Here is a 15670-nt window from a genome sequence, read left to right as displayed (position 1 = left end):
CAACTCTGAAGCCTCAGGAGATTTACCCTCCATGACTGGCATGTCATCTTTCTCCTCCCTTTGCATTTAATTTCCCAGGGAGCAGGATGGCGGTGGTGTGGGGCGTTTGTAATTAATCAGCTAATAGGCTCTGTGTCTGCTGTCACCCACAAAGTCATGCCCATTGTAACAGGCCACGTATAGAAATACTCAGGGTTAGGGTTAGCACGTCCAGAGCGAGAGCCAGATCTTCACTGTCCTGTCCAAGTCATCCTGACTCTGGGGACAGTGACTGTCCACGGTCATTGTCCCGCCCAAGAAAATAATCCCAGAAAAAGCAGCTGCGCATCGTGTAAGATCACAGAAGCAAAGCACAGGAAACCACTGTCCCGGCACAGGTGAACTGTTCCGCACTGAAGGCCGCACCTCCTCTGCCGGAGGTGAGGTCAGATGCTATGGGATCCAGGGACGGGCCTCCCACCCAGCCTGGTGGAGTGAATGATGGAGGCACCCTGGAGTGGAGTCTCATGTCTCCATAGGAAGGGGCCACATGAAGGGTGTGAGCTGACCGTTCAGAGGAAGTGGCAAACAGACAGCTCGGAAGAGAGGAGCTATGAGCAGCTCTGGACGGCCGCAGAGGCGGAGGGCGGGGGACGAGGCTTCCAGAGGGGATGGCCAGATGGGGTGGAGCAGGGCTTCGGTGACTCGCAGGAAGGATTTTCAGCATGCGAGCAACACCATCAGAAGCACAGCTTATAAATCTCACTCTGGTGAGGAGCGGAAGGAGACAGGAGGGGAAGCAGAGAGGTCAGCAGGAAGCCAGGAAAGAATGCGGATAACTGGGCATCTGGGCAGTAGCCAGTGAAATGGAAGGAGACCAAACAGCAGGACGGGGAGAAAGCCAATGAGATCCAGGGGTCGGTGAGGTGGCTGGCACGAGGACGCACGTGGCCTCCGGGGCTTCTGACTTGAGCATCTGGAAGAACACCAGATCCCTTCGTGGAGACAATACATGCAGGAGGGAGCAGGTGGGCAGGAGGCAGCGGGCAGTGATGGCAAGCTCCATTGGAGGCTGTTGCTCCAAACGCTCCAGGTCCTCCACTTCCGGCCATGTGCAGCAGGCACATGTGTGGTCCGGTCCACATGTTTAGGTAAGAGTGACATCCTCTGTGTCCAGGGGACCCCTTACCCCCACCCCCACGGGGGCACAGCAGGACTGGGAACACTGATCACCTCCTCGTGTTCTCTGAATCACATCAACACAAAGGAAAAGGCATTTGTGCCCACCATGGAAATGCTATGTGGTTCTTGAAATTAAAAAGACAATGCTCTTTTTAGTCCTAATTTAATCCTAATACAAAAGACTACAATCGTTTTTGTTAGGTGAAGCGAAAAAGATAGCCCTGTTATAAATTCTGAAAGAGCTGCCTGGTGGTAGTCAGTTTGGCTACATTAGTAGAAGCATCGAGATTCAGGTAGCCAACCAATAAATAATTACTAGTGCCTACTACACAGAAAGGCGTGTAGGAGACACTGAGATGTGTGTGATGGACCACATTCTCAAAGACTTTGTCATTTTAATGGGCATTCATGAATACAAATGGCTATAATTAAAGGTATATATTTCCTAAGAAGTCCTAGCGAACCAGCAGCCGAACCCCCGGGTGGGAGAGGTCGGCTCTGGAAGCGGTGGTGGGAGACTGGGAGGGGTTTCCAGGACTGAGAATGCTTTAGGAATCAGACTGTGCCTCTGAGCACGAGTAGAATTTCACTCCAAATGGCACATGGGGTCGATCCATCATGGTGGAAGAAAAGGTCACAGTCGAGTGTCACGCGGCTCCTGCAGGAAAGGAGGCGGTGGTCGGATAAAGGAGCAAGTTGCTCGTGGCCGTGGCGCGTGGCCGCATCCGCACCTGCGTGGGGCCCAGGCTCCCCGCATCCGGGCGCCCAGTGGCACGTGCGCCCTGCATGCCCAGGTCCCCGCACAGGAGCGTGGCCGGCGGGCGCGCTGGCAGAGGACTGTCCGTCCTGGTCGGCATCATGGTACGTTTCCTCTCTTTTGGGGGTCATAACCAAGAATCTCTCATGTCATTTAAAAAACAAACCGAAATGGCGGTGACTGCGGTGGCCTGGAGGAGCAGCGGGTGGCCGGGGGGCGCCTGAGGGGCTCAGGGCGGCCGGTGGTGCACAGGTCCCAGGGGCTTGAGGGGAGTCCATCCCGGGATACTGAGTGCAGCCTTGAGAAAAGCCAAACCCTGTGTGCGCTTCTCCAAACCCCCCCCAAGAGAGTCACCAGTGTGGGATGGATGTTTCAGTACTGGAAGTGATTTGATCCACAGCAACTCCAGAACACTTCCTCACGCTTCCAGTAGTGAACAAAAACCAAACCACACTGTGAGCAGCCCAGGGTGTCCTGCCGTCGGAAGCCCAGAGGGGTCTTGTTCCCCTGAACCCTTCTGTCCGGACTCCTGCCTCCTGCCCACCAGACTTTTAACGATGTGCTGCGTCTACACTGGTGTTTCGTTTCAAACAGTGAACAATCCTGTTAAAATTGTTTAAAAAGACACCAAACACTGAAACAATGCAGCTGGGAGGGAGGCGACATTGTCTTCTCAGAACCGAGCCCCATGGATCCACTACTTTCTGCATGTTTTCTTGGAGGGAGAAGACAAGTGTTTTGCTTTTCAGCTGCATGGCAGCTGGGGAAGGTTTTCTGGGCTGAGTGAATCCGAACCAAGGGCAGCCCTGTTCAAGCTTTGTGCCACGTGGCCAGCAACACCGATGGGTGCAGAGATGACATCTAGGACCCGCGGTGGCAGGAAGCACCAGAAGCAGCCCCCTACCCTTTGGGGTCACATCAGCCCTCCTGTAGGCAAAAGGGTGTGTGGGTCACGATGCACCGTGACCAAGAATGGGAAGGTCCCCAGCCTCTGGCTGGACTGGCTGACAAGGGGAGCGTGTGTCAGTGACGTGGAAGGGTGGGCATCGCAGTGCAGAGGGACCCTGTAAGGACGTATTCCGTCTTGCTTCGCTCGCTAGTTGTTCTTCCTCGGTGACTCCCGGAGAGGTCATGCTCCCATGAGATCAAGGGTCACCTGACGGATGCGCCTCCTTTCTGGAGATGCAAGGGGCGGTCCCGACCTCCAGTGAGCATGTGCACAGCAGAGATCCGGGCACAGGTTAGAACCCTGAGGCTAACGGGCAAAGTGGGAAGTCTGCCCGGGCCTGGCAGGCAGGAAACGTTAGCTTATCTCCTGTTCCTCATGCCTCCGGGGGCAGGGCCGACACCCAGGATGTGACAACATTTGTGGATAATTGGTAGGAAGAAAGGATGAGCAGGAGGGAGTGTTTCCTGGACCCCCGTGTAGTGCACAAGGAGAGCCCTGATGGTCACTGCACCCTCTCCTCCTCGCCCAAAGGACCCACCAATCCGCCTACTGCCCTGACTGCAAATCCTGAACTGCCTTCTTAAGGATATGTCTGATCTCAAAAGGAGAAGCGCCCTCCTTTCATAGAGCCCAGCAGGAAGTGGAGGCAGGGACACGGTTTTTTGGAAATAGATCAGGCAGAGGGAATGGCCTGGAAAATCACCTCCCATTTGCTTTCAGAAGCTATTAAGCATGAAAAGAATTTCCCCAAGGAGGAGTGAGACAGCTGCCCCTGCCAATGTCTGCAAACAGCCTAGATGTTCAGTGCCCTGGAATGATCCAGGCGTGATGGCCCTGGCTTAGGGCAGGGGGAGAATGAGGCCACCGGCCACGGTCCTCCACCCGTGGGCTCACACACTTCAGCGCTGGTTTTGTGGTCGAGGCAAACTCACAAAGACACAGACTCCATGGGAGCATCATTATTCACATTCTGTAAGTCATTTGATAACCATTGCTGGAATCTTCTGGAAGGCAGAGGCATCTGGAGGCCAGCATACCTCATGGCCTGTGATGTCAATGCCCAAACACCCCTCTCCAGCCCTCTTTTTGTGCTTCGCCATCTTGGCTGTTCATTTGGCTTTGTCTCCAGGTTTTGATGACCAGGCAGGGCACCTGTTCATCTTGAATGGACTCAGGTCTCCGCCACTTCCATTTGAAAAAGAAATCACTCTGCCTTTCCCCTTTGATTTAAGAGTATAAAATATTTATGATTCCTCTGGCACCTCCAAGTCCCCTCTCTCCCATTGATTCTCTTGGTTGGCACTGGAGGAAAGTATTTCCGCCCATGGGGGAAAGGCCAGGATGACAACAGTCAGAGGACCCAGCTGTTCCAGGTCCTCCGGGAAACACAGCAAAACTCCCGCGGCTCCCATCGCAGGCTCTCGTGGGCTTCCAAGCCCCTCTGCATGAGATCCCTGCCCCCGGCACTGCTTTTCCATCTGACTTCTTCCAGCTGCTGCACACAAATGTAACCAGCATTTCTGAGACTTGAGGGGCTGAATCAGGGCGCCTGGGGGTGCAGCTGGTCCCAGAGGTCCACTGTGGAGCCCCGAGTGGTCTATCCTGACCACTCACGTTCCTCCAATTTCCTAGTCCATTGTTGCTCTCTGTAGTAGAGTTGGAAGATTGAACAGATTTAGCCTTAGGGTCAGACTTCCAGACCCTAGGATTACATTCGTTCCCGGAACTCGCAGACCGGCAGTGGCTCCCTTTTCCTTTGTTACTAGTGGTGCTTCCTGGCAGAGTGCTCTTCTCAGAGCCAGGGTTCGAGGCACTGTTGTGTTTTCGGAAGACGACTCAGTGTCTTTGCTGGCAATACAAGGACTGGGATCTCTAAGCAGCATGATTGACCCAGGGATGGGGGGTAGGTTGTTGAGAGGAAAAGCCCCCACATCGCTGTCCTTGAGGCTGATGAGAGGTTTTGCTCCTGCCTCTCCAAGTGGCTCCTGCCAGTCCCTGTGCACTATTCCTGACTTGAGGAATTCCTCCAGACTCACCGCCACAGTGGCAGAAAATCGTGCTGGAACTGGTGGAGGACGCTGATCCCACTGCCCAAAGGAAAGATACAAGGATGCAGAGCTCTCAAAAAATATGAAAATGAATATATGTATATATATGCTTGACTAGGACATTGTGCTGTACATCAGAAATTGACACATTGTAATTGACTGTACTTCAATTTAAAAAATAAATTTAAAAAAAAAGATACAGAGCTCTCCAGGTTGCAAGCCCCTCCAGTGCCTCAGCTCCTGGGCAGCCTCACCGTCCTGAGTGGTTAAGGAGGGTTGAACATAATAAATGAAAAGAGTTTAAAGCAGTCCCTGGCACTCAGTAGGTGCTCAGTCAATAGAGCCATGACGGTGGTTCTCACTGTTCCCAGTTCATCTGACAAGGTTTCAGTCCCAGCCATTGACAACAGGGGACTGTCTCTGATGGGAGAACATAACGTGGGTGGGCTGCCGCCTCAGCCCGGAAGTCCCACTCTGCTCCCTGCCATCAGCCCAGAGCCAGCAAAGACAAAGCAAGCGGCGCCGGGGGTTACCAGGCTAAGTCCACGCCCCAGCCACTGGCGTAATTCTCTGTACATAGCAGCTGCTCAGTAAGTCAAAGCAAGTTGTCACTCCTACAGGAGGGGTTTTATGAGCTATTGCAAGAAAAGCGATCAGCCAGGCACACGCTGCGTGCTCAATAAACGCTGATTACTGTGGCCACTGTTGTCCGTGAATTAAGCCACATAAGTGGGGCACACCTGACTTTTACTGAACTGAGGCAGCCGTGCCACAAGACTGTGGGAATGGCACGTGAGTTAGTGCTGGACATTTTGTTTGCCCAGAGGAAGAGATTTGGGGGGTAAATGATGCTCTCGACAGATACTCCTCACCACCAGCAGCAGAGGGCTGCCTCCTGCTGCCCTGACCGAGCAAAGCAAAACTCAGAAGCCCTGCTGCTGGGCTGGAAGGTGGGCCAAGCTCATCCTGTCCTTCCCTGAGCCAGGAGGGGCGGGTCACAGAGCAAGTCAAAGTCTGATTCTGAGTCAGTGGGTCCCCTTTTGGTCACCGGGTTATTTTTAAGTGGCGGCAGCAGGATCTTGGTTTGAGATGGCTTCGTTGTGTTGTCTGCTTGGCTGCAGACCCTAAAAGAAATGATTAGAAGTGGCTAACCTGGTCTGTTTCCCTGAAAGCTTGGCTGCGGGGCTCTCCTTAGTGACAGAAACATCTCCAGAACTGAGATGGAGCTGCCCGGCCCTTCCCAGGAGGGCCTGAGAGAGAGGGGGACATCGGCTGTGCACCTCCTGGATACGAAACTTCTGGGCCCTCCTGGAAAGGGTTGAGCGCAAAGTCGTTCCGTGCAGCCGTGTTCACCTGACTAGTGTCAGTGTGTTGCTGCCTTGGAATTCATCCCCCGTGGCCGGGCTGCCAGGCTGTCCATCTGTTTGCATTTAGAACAGGACTCAGTGCCAACAACTAAGGACCCGTGTGCCCACAACCCAGACAGCACAGGCCAAAGGGTAGAAATAAAAGCAAATTGAAAAACTACTTGTAGCTTAATTGGATTCAGAAAGACTAGGAATTTTCCCCCAGAGCCTTTGGTCCCAAAAAGGAGGGTCTTGGTGGAGGAAAACCTGAGTGGGCTTCCCAGTCCCCAACTTTATCACCTTGACTGTGCTCCGTTCTCCATCCCCACCAGCCCCGGGCCTCCTCCAGGCAGGCAGGGGTGTGCTGAGTCTTTCTCGTTCTCCCGGCCCAGGGCCTGGGTTCTGTGCTTAAGAAATGCTGGTTGGTTGAAGGAATAAATGGATTACAGTCAGTTCTTTGCGGTGGTTTTCAAACACACCTGCAAATTCTTTGACAGTCCTCCATTCGGAAGTCACGTCGGTGTTCCCTCCCCTTGAATCCGGATGGGATTCTGACTACTTCCAGCTGAGCAGAAGTGACGCTCGTGATTTCAAAGCCTTGCAGCTTCTGCATTTGTTCTTGGAGCCCAGAGCCATGTGTCGGATGTCCGGCCACCCTGAGGCTGCCATGTTGGAGCAGCCAGTGCAATGACCCATGGGAGCATCTTGACGCTACACAGAGAGAGGTGCTCGGCGAGGTCCTGGACATGAGACACGTGCATGAGGAAACTTAGATGATTCCAGCCCCACCATGTAAACTCCTCCCAGCCGTTTAAGTCTTCCCTGCCGAGGTGCCAGCCCCGTGGAGCAGACACAAACCAAGCTTGCCATGCTCTGTCTGAATATTTGACCCACAGAATCCAGGGGCTTTATAAAATTGTGATGGCTGGTTTCACACCATGAAGTTTTGGGGATATTTTGTACATGACAATAGACAAACGTAACCTTCTTCAAGACACAAGGTGTCTTCCTAAGCCATCCCTTCCCTGATGGTAAAAACCCCCACAGTCAGGAAGGTGATCTTAAGAGAACTTAACTGCCCTCCTCTCTCTTTGCTCTGTGAAGCGGTGGGAACGGCTAGTTCCCACTCACACTTTTCATAGGACTTCACATCCTTGAAGATACTGAGCAAGAAGCTTTTGAGTTTTTCTTCCTTGGGTCAAAGCCTCTGAAATCTTTCCAGATCCTTCTATCTTTCTTCATTTTCTCTTGTATTTTTCATGCTCTAAAAACAGAGGCCAACGGCTTTTTGAAGAGCTAGAGAACACCATCGTGTGAGGGGGCCTTTGATCAAAATAACAATCCTTTTGGCATTTAAGGCACATTACAATATGCAAACCATTTTCACCGGTATAATCCCCAGATTCCCGTAACATAAATGTCATGAACACTTCCTCCTACCTATTAAAGTTAAGCTCCTTTCTCAGCATCATACTTGTTAGTAGCTAAGACTAAGCTGAGACTAGGAAACAAACCTCCTTGAGTTGTAAGTACATGGATGAGGACCTAAAGGAAACCAAAAACAATCCAATCCGCTGACGGGTTTGAACAGCAATTATTTCCTCTTCAGTTTTCCTTGATGACTTTGTCTTCTCAATAAACAAGATCAGAACACTTTTTAAGAACGAAATTCTAGGTCTTCGTAAAGCATTTGGACAGTGTCGAAATATTTCAAAGTAGGTAATTCTGAACATAAGTAACTCAGATGGTAGGCGCAACAGAAACGGTGTGTGAATCGTCTCGCTGATGGTCTTGACATGACTTTATAGAGTTCTAGAAATATGGTAGAAAATGTGTGATGGTCAGAATGAGAATTAAAAACCTACTGAGTGCCACTAGTGAGGCCTAAAAAATGTACATGCCTTAGTAGTTAAATGCCAGTTGCCAACGTGTCCTAGTATGTGGACGATGTCATGTATGAGACCACAAAGAAGCACCAGGGTCTCCTGGACAGCAGGCAGCATCTTCATCGACAAGGCACATGACTGGATGCCCTGCTGCATCCATCCTACAGCAGCGATGGGCCACATCGAGTCAGGACACAACGGTCCCACCTGGATGAAGTCAGCACGGGACCGCTCTTACACTCAGTGTCAGACCTTCTGGTGGCCATCATGAGGCAAACAGCTAGACAGGTTGTGTGTGTCTGGGTCCTAAATGGGGCCAAGGGAGGGGAGAAGCATTGGTGATCAGAAGAGAGGGAGAGGGAGGTGGGATGGCAGGTGGGTGTTCCTACTTAGTGACACGGAGCTACGTTCTCAGGACCACACATGTCATGGGCTGGGCTGAGACTAGAAAACCAAGTGATGAGACCCCATGGGAGGCTAGGCCACTCTGAGACAGCAAAGACCACAGGTGTCCTCACAGTGTCCCTTGAAGACAGACCCCAAACCTGGTTCCTAACCTCTGCTGGAGGGCCAGTGGGGAGTCCAGCATTGGCACATTTATTGGGTTTTCCAGGCCACACTGAAGCCCATGGAAATAAGCATATTCATCTGTGTCATCTTCTCAACAGCCCAGAAGGTAACCAAGAGCAATGCAAGACTCAGGTCTGTTCGGCCATGACTGGAGGGGCCACCCTGGCGTGTCCTGACTCTGAATGCAGACTCCACCCTCCAGCGCCAGTCTCTGTGCTTCCCTGCACCTCAGTGTCCTTGTGCATGAAGTGAGTGGTTGGACAACGTTAGCCTTTAGGGTTTTTTGTGTCTGATGTCTGGTGATGTCTTGAGGTGGTGGCTGCATCCAAGGCACCTGGACACAAGCCGCCATTTTGGATCAGAGCAACTTGTTTAGACTTTGGGCCAAATGGCTTTCTAGTGGTCTCTGATTCCCCCTGCCAGACTGATGTATCTGAGAAGAATAAGCATTCAGCCCATTTATATCAAGATCCGGTTGAGTTCTAGTTGGCACTGCCTCCGACAGGCCTTGCAAAGGTGGCTGCCACCAGCCACCAGCTGCAGCGGAAAGGATGTGGGCACAAACCCTTCAGATTTGGGTGTGTCAGTGTCGACCAGGCCAGAGCCATCAAAGCCCCATGTGTCCCTCCACCCTTTCCGAGGGCCCCGACACTGGCATCGAGCTGACTCAGAGCGAAAGTAACACTTGACTTTCCAGGCGCCAACTGTCTTTTCTAGGTGGTTGAACAAGGTGCCAGACAGAGCTGCCACCAGAGAGAGACGTTTTTCACAGCCTCAAACCAGATACTTCTGCTGCCAGGACGGTGGGGCGTCAGGCCTGACCCCTACGCTCCATCAAGTGCAGAGCAGCAAGCCGTATGAGCACGTGTACTGGCCAGGTTTGCCTGCATGGCCCTATTTTAATCTGCCCTCCCCAAATATACGACGGCACCTACTTAGGCCACGAAGCTGACTTTTGCCGAACGGTGTTTAGAGGTAAATCGGCAGTGAGAGCATCCTGCGAGGTGTCCCCGCTGTTTGTCAGCCGACTCCACACCGATTTGTCACTGCTGTTGTCCAAGAAAGTCTCCATTTTAGAGATTGCGCTTCACACAGAACAGGGAAGCATTGAGTCTCACTTGACTGGCAGCACCTCACCTACGAGGACGTGTCACCAAGCCTCAAGGCTGTGCACGGAGGGGACACCGAAGCCAATAGGTGCTTAGCCAAAAGGTGATTCGGGGCTTCCAGAATGTGGGCTGCAAATGAGATGTGTAAGGGCCGGGGGTAATGGTGGGAGGGGGCCGGGGAGAGGGCTCCGACAGCTCCCGAGTCTCGGACAGTCTGTTCTCAGTGACCCAAGAGCACCGGGAAGCGCAGAAGGAGGGGACTCCTGTACCCCTGGGCCCCTGGGTCAGTTTCACTCTCAGGCTTGATCTCATGTGTCTGTTTCCCATCCCTCCCGACCCCTCCTTAGGCGGCAGAATGGGCTTAATTCGCTGGTTTGGTCATCATCTATCAGCTTGGACTGCAATAAACAACTTATAGGGGCGGAGGACAGAGGGGTCCCATCTGTGAAGTCCCAGTGACCCGCCAAGCCGGACCACCTTCCCTGGCTAAGCACGGAGGAAGGCAGCGGGGGGTTTTCATTCCCGGACAGCAGCACGGCGTTTGAGAACTTCCCAGCAGGCCGCAGAAGCCACAGTGTTCTTCCCAGCTCTGTCTGCTTCTGGACTGAATGGCTCAGCCAGTTAGCCCCCCTGGACCTGCCTTCTGAAAAGTGAGCCTAATAGATGTGGCCTTCTGCAAAAAAGTACTGGTGAGAAAGCATGATGAACGATGACAAAGCCCTTTCCTGCATCACAGTGGTGATGGAGCAGCAGTGAGCTCTGACCAGAAGCCATCTGTTCTGGGCTAGTTGCTGTAATCACTCCTGTTGGGGACTCGGCGCAGGAAGGCCGGGAGGGGAGGGCTCCGGTGGTCGGGTTAGGCAGGAGCCTGTGCTTCTGCAGACGTGCGACACCGCCCTCTGTCGGCGACCCGCGTCCTGACGCCCTGAGGCCGGACCACCGTCATCCTCGGCCTCCCAGCATCTCTGTGCCCAGATCAGGGGATCCCTGCGACCTACCTGGCACCCAGGGCTCCTGCCCCGCGGAGTGTGGCACGAGACCATCAGGAAGCTGCTGAGCGGAAGTCTTATTCCGCGGGATTTTAGACAGCCACGTTTCCCAGTATTTGACATCCCTGGGACATTTAGCAAGTGGAGGGCCGGGTGGAACTCCTGGCTGTTTTCTGTAGTCAGAACCCTGCAGAGGGGGGCTCGCTCGCCATGGGGCTGGCCTGGCTCAGTGAACACAGGGCATCCTGCAGGGGTGAATCGCAGGATGGCTGGCACAGGACACAGGGCGTGGCAGCTGGGTCTACAGTCCTGCGCAGAAAGGCATGCTTGGTAATTAGCTCTAACACTCAGACACCCTCTTCTCTGACATGATCTGACTTTCTGATCAGCCAGGAATGCAGACAATAATTGCTTACCCCCTTCACAAGCCTCCCAAGAAAGTAGGGCCAGCATTGGTGTTACCATTTTACAGACCAGAAAACTGAGGCTCAGGATGGTGAGGGACTTGCCCTCGGTTCGCTGTCCACGTGGTCAGGACCACACAAATACAGGAAAGCAGTGACATCTGGGGTCTTCCCTGGTACCCAGACAGTGCCCCCATCACCTCCTAGGTGACCACATGTCCATGCAGAAATCACTTGGGTTATCTGATGTTAATCATAATTCACATTCATGTGAATCACAGCCCAGGATTCTAGCCCTTTGAAATTGCTTTATTAATCGCTCTCTCTGAAGGCTTAGAGAACTGTCTCAGTGGTGATAGTCTAGAGTCTTTGATGAGCTCAAAGTGGTCCTGTAATTACAGCAAAGACAGAGATCAAGTCAATCAACAGTGATTCTCTGAGAATGAAGTTTCGGATTTTATTCTTCCCACTCAGTTGCGGTGTCTTGGGTGTTCAGGCTGGTGGAGGTCACGTGGCTTTGTTGAATTGGTGGGATACAGCCCGGCTGTCATTTCTTTGTCCTCTGCAGAGATGATCTAAAATTCTCCAACCGGAAATGTTATGATAACTCACAGAAAAAAAAAAGTGACAATGAGTGTGTATATGTCCACGAATGACTGAAAAATTGTGCTGAACACTGGAATTTGACACAACATTGTAAAATGATTATAAATCAATAAAAAAATGTTAAAAAAATAAAATAAAATAAAATTCTCCAACTGAGACTCACCCATGAGGTGTTTGCGCTCCTGTCATACCAGAACCGGAAAGTGTTTCGGGCTCGGAGCACCACGGAGTGGGCCTGGCCCCATCCTTCTGAGGTTTGCATGCTGCTGTTTCTCCTTGGTTCCCGCCCTCGTTCGGGTCAGGGGAGTTACTGGGAAATGAAACTGTGTTTCCTCTGGGTCCCTCCTCCCTGCACAGCTGACTTGACCTGTGAGCCCACAGAGAGCCTCCTCAGGTCGGGGCCGGAGTTGTTTACCTCCTCAGCCAGAGGTGTGGTTCTTACCTGGTGTTGCTGGCTCTAGAAAAGAGCTGCCTTATGGATATTTGGGGCCTGGCCTTCTGCCGTGGTACCTCCTTCCTTAAGGAAAGGCTGAACCCGTCTCGGGCTGCACTTCCAGAAGAATCTGGGATGTGTGTCAGTTTAAGATCATCACCACCCAGCAAACTGAACGGCCCTTCTCTTGTTCTGAAACAGAAACCCTTATTCCGGCCGACTCTTTCAACAGAAACAAAAATGGGCGTTTTTACTTTTCTAGGGAAAACTAATAAAGACGATAAGAAAACAAAAACCTTTCATTTATATCCATTTAGCTTCCCTCGGCTCCCCGGCACAGAATTAAGGAATACGGTTTCAACACATCTTAGCTTTAGAGGGAGTTTTAGGAAGTGTCTGTTTCAACCCTCCCGTTAACTTGGAAATCTGCTCTCTTTAGAGATACTTCCGTGACCAAGCGTCCTCTCTTTAAAAGGTCATCCATCCTATTTCTGAAGAGTTTGGGCAAAGGACCATCCACAGGAAAGGCCTTTCTGTCACTGGACTTTGTATCTTATAAGGGCTCCTCTCAGAGATACAAGGAAGAAGAAAGGGGACTACAGGACTTGGGAAGAGGCCATGCCCCCTGGCAGCAGCGTGGGTGCACCTAGAGATGATCAAGGTGTTAAGTGAAGTAAGTCAGGCAGAGAAAGACAGGTATCAGATGATATCACTTATATGTGGAATCTAAAAAAAAAAGATACAAATCTTATTTACAAACCAAAAACAGACTCACTGACAGAAAACAAACTATGGTTACCAAAGGGGAAAGGGTGGAGGAGGGATAAATTAGGAGTTTGAGATTAACAGACACACATTACTATATATAAAATAGAGAAACACCAAGGACCTCCTGTACAGCACAGGGAACTGTGTTCAATTTCCTGGAATAACATAAAATGAAAAAGAATCTGAAAATACATGTGTGTGTATGTACATGTATAACTGAATCACTTGGCTGTACACCTAAAACTAACACTATAAATCAACTACACTTCAATAAAAAACAAAATTAAAAAAGAATAGGCCATTTCTGTGACATAACAGCAGAAGGGACAAAGGTTAATAGGTTTGATCAATCTTATCAATTGGGAAAAGAGAAGTCTTGTCGAAGGCGCCTTGGCAAACCCCCAAACCAAGCCTTTTCCACGCTTAGTGGTCATCGGAATACAGTTGTGGAATGTGGCATTTCAGTCTAACACAAGTGACACGGAGCGTTCACCCAAGTTAAGTGAACCGCTAGTCAATTGGCCCTTAAAGTCTCCAAAAACCAACCACAAGATCATAATGAAAGAAAGTGATGACAGACATGTTACAACACACGGCCAGCCAATTTCTGGACCCACAGGTCTGGCTGATGAGCCTTGGCTGCGGGAAGAATTATGTTCCTCAATTTACAACTTTGAAAAGAGGGAGCGAAGCCGTGGATACAGACGGCTGGTCCTGCATCGAAGACTAGGGGAGGTGGTACTACAGAGCTTCTATTGAGCAAACTGTCAGGCAGTCCCTAACTCACGTTTCCCTGTACCTAGTCATTAGAAGAGAATGATTTTTTCAGAAGGTTAAAAAAAAAAAACTCGTGTTCTTAGTAAGCCAAGGTGTTGCCCTCTTGTCTGCAAGAGCTGAGATAGAATTGGTTTCATTCCTCGGGCGAGGCAGTAATGACTTCTCCACATGGTGCCTCTTTCTTGCCAACAACATGCAGGATGGATGGAATGCCTTTGTGCGGGGGAGGAGGGGGGTGTGCTGGAAATTGGTGATCATGTTTTATGCTAGTAGGTAACATCTGCCCCCAAATAGAAACCCCAAATGACTTCTGACTTAACAGAAGGAACACATGTCACCTTATGTACAGTTGAGGGACATTTTTAACCATCAGCCCCCAAAGAAGCACCAGCAGTGTTGAGCATGAGAAGAAAAAAGCCACTGACTTTGATTTTGTTTCATGACCCCACGGATGAGATCAAGTTCATGGTTGCTTTCAGCTGGTGTCATGGGACAGCAGGAAGACTCCTGCTGTAGTCACAAATTAAGCCTGATTTTCAATAATCTTGCAGAGGCTGAATTTGCTTTGTCTATAGGAAGGGGAAAGTTGGATGAAACCCTCCCCAGGATTTGTTCAGCCCTTCCATTCTGTGATTTTTATCTTCTTGGATTAGTAATGTCTGTGCTCAGCAGTGGGAAACAAAGGATGTTGGAAAACCTCATAGGCCTTTGGTCCCTAAGAGGGCTTCTGGATAATCTATTTCAGGAGAGGGCTCGGCTTTTAGTCCCCTCACTCCCGTGTGGGTGTGAATTAATCACCCACCACTGAGTCATCTGTGACCTTAGAGAGACTCTTAAACTTCTTTCACTTTTATCCATCTGTAAGTGGTGGTAACCTGCCTAACCAGCTCCCTCCCAACCAGACCTCACTTGCAGGATTCATTAGATCACAATTATGTTTTCTATTACATGGAAGTAAAATGTTCTAAAAATGTAACCCATTTTTTTTTCATTTTCCCACTTTTTATTGCCACAAATACTAGTATGTTTTCACGTATTAACATTATACACAGCAACCTTTTGTTGTTGTTGCTCCAGGGGGTGTTCTCTATTTTTTTTAATTTTTTAATTTTTTAGTTGAATTATAGTCAGTTTACACAGTATCAATTTCTAATGTGCAGCATAATGTTTCAGTCATACCCGTACGTATATATATTCCTTTTCACATTCTTTTTTATTACAGGTTACTACAAGATATTGAATATGGTTCCCTGTGCTGTACAGTGGAAACTTGTTTATCTATTTTATATATAGTAGTCAGTATCTGCAAACCTCAAACTCCCAGTTTGTCCCTTCCCACCCCTTTCCCCCTGGTAACCATAAGTTTGTTTTCTACGTCTGTGAGTCTGTTTCCATTTTGTAAATAAGTTCATTTGTGTCTTTTTTTCAGATTCCTCATATAAGTGATATCATATGGTATTTTCTTTCTTTTTCTGGCTTACCCCATGCTTATTTTTTGAAACAACAACATATCAGCGTCCTATGTGCTGTTGTCCATAAGTTAAACCTCCAAACAGAATGTTTTGAGTGCACTCTGACTCACAAATTAGTTGCCAATTTTCTTTAATGTTTTTAATTGAAGTACAGTTGATTTACAATGTTGTGTTAGTTTCTGGGGTACAACATAGTGATTCTTTTATACATTTATATGTATATTCCTTTTCATATTCTTTTTCACTATAGGCATTGAATATAGTTTTCTGTGCTGTATGGTAGGACCTTGTTGATCATCTATTTTATATGCAGTAGTTAGTATCTGTGAATCTTGAACCCCCAGTCTATCCCTCTCACCCCTTTTCCCCCAGTAACCATAAATTTATATTTTATG

This window comes from Vicugna pacos, chromosome 35, assembly GCF_048564905.1.
Source record: "Vicugna pacos chromosome 35, VicPac4, whole genome shotgun sequence".
NCBI classification, from domain to species: Eukaryota; Metazoa; Chordata; class Mammalia; order Artiodactyla; family Camelidae; genus Vicugna; species Vicugna pacos.
The sequence above is the reverse complement of the archived record's forward strand: the minus strand, read 5'-3'. Positions refer to the sequence as shown.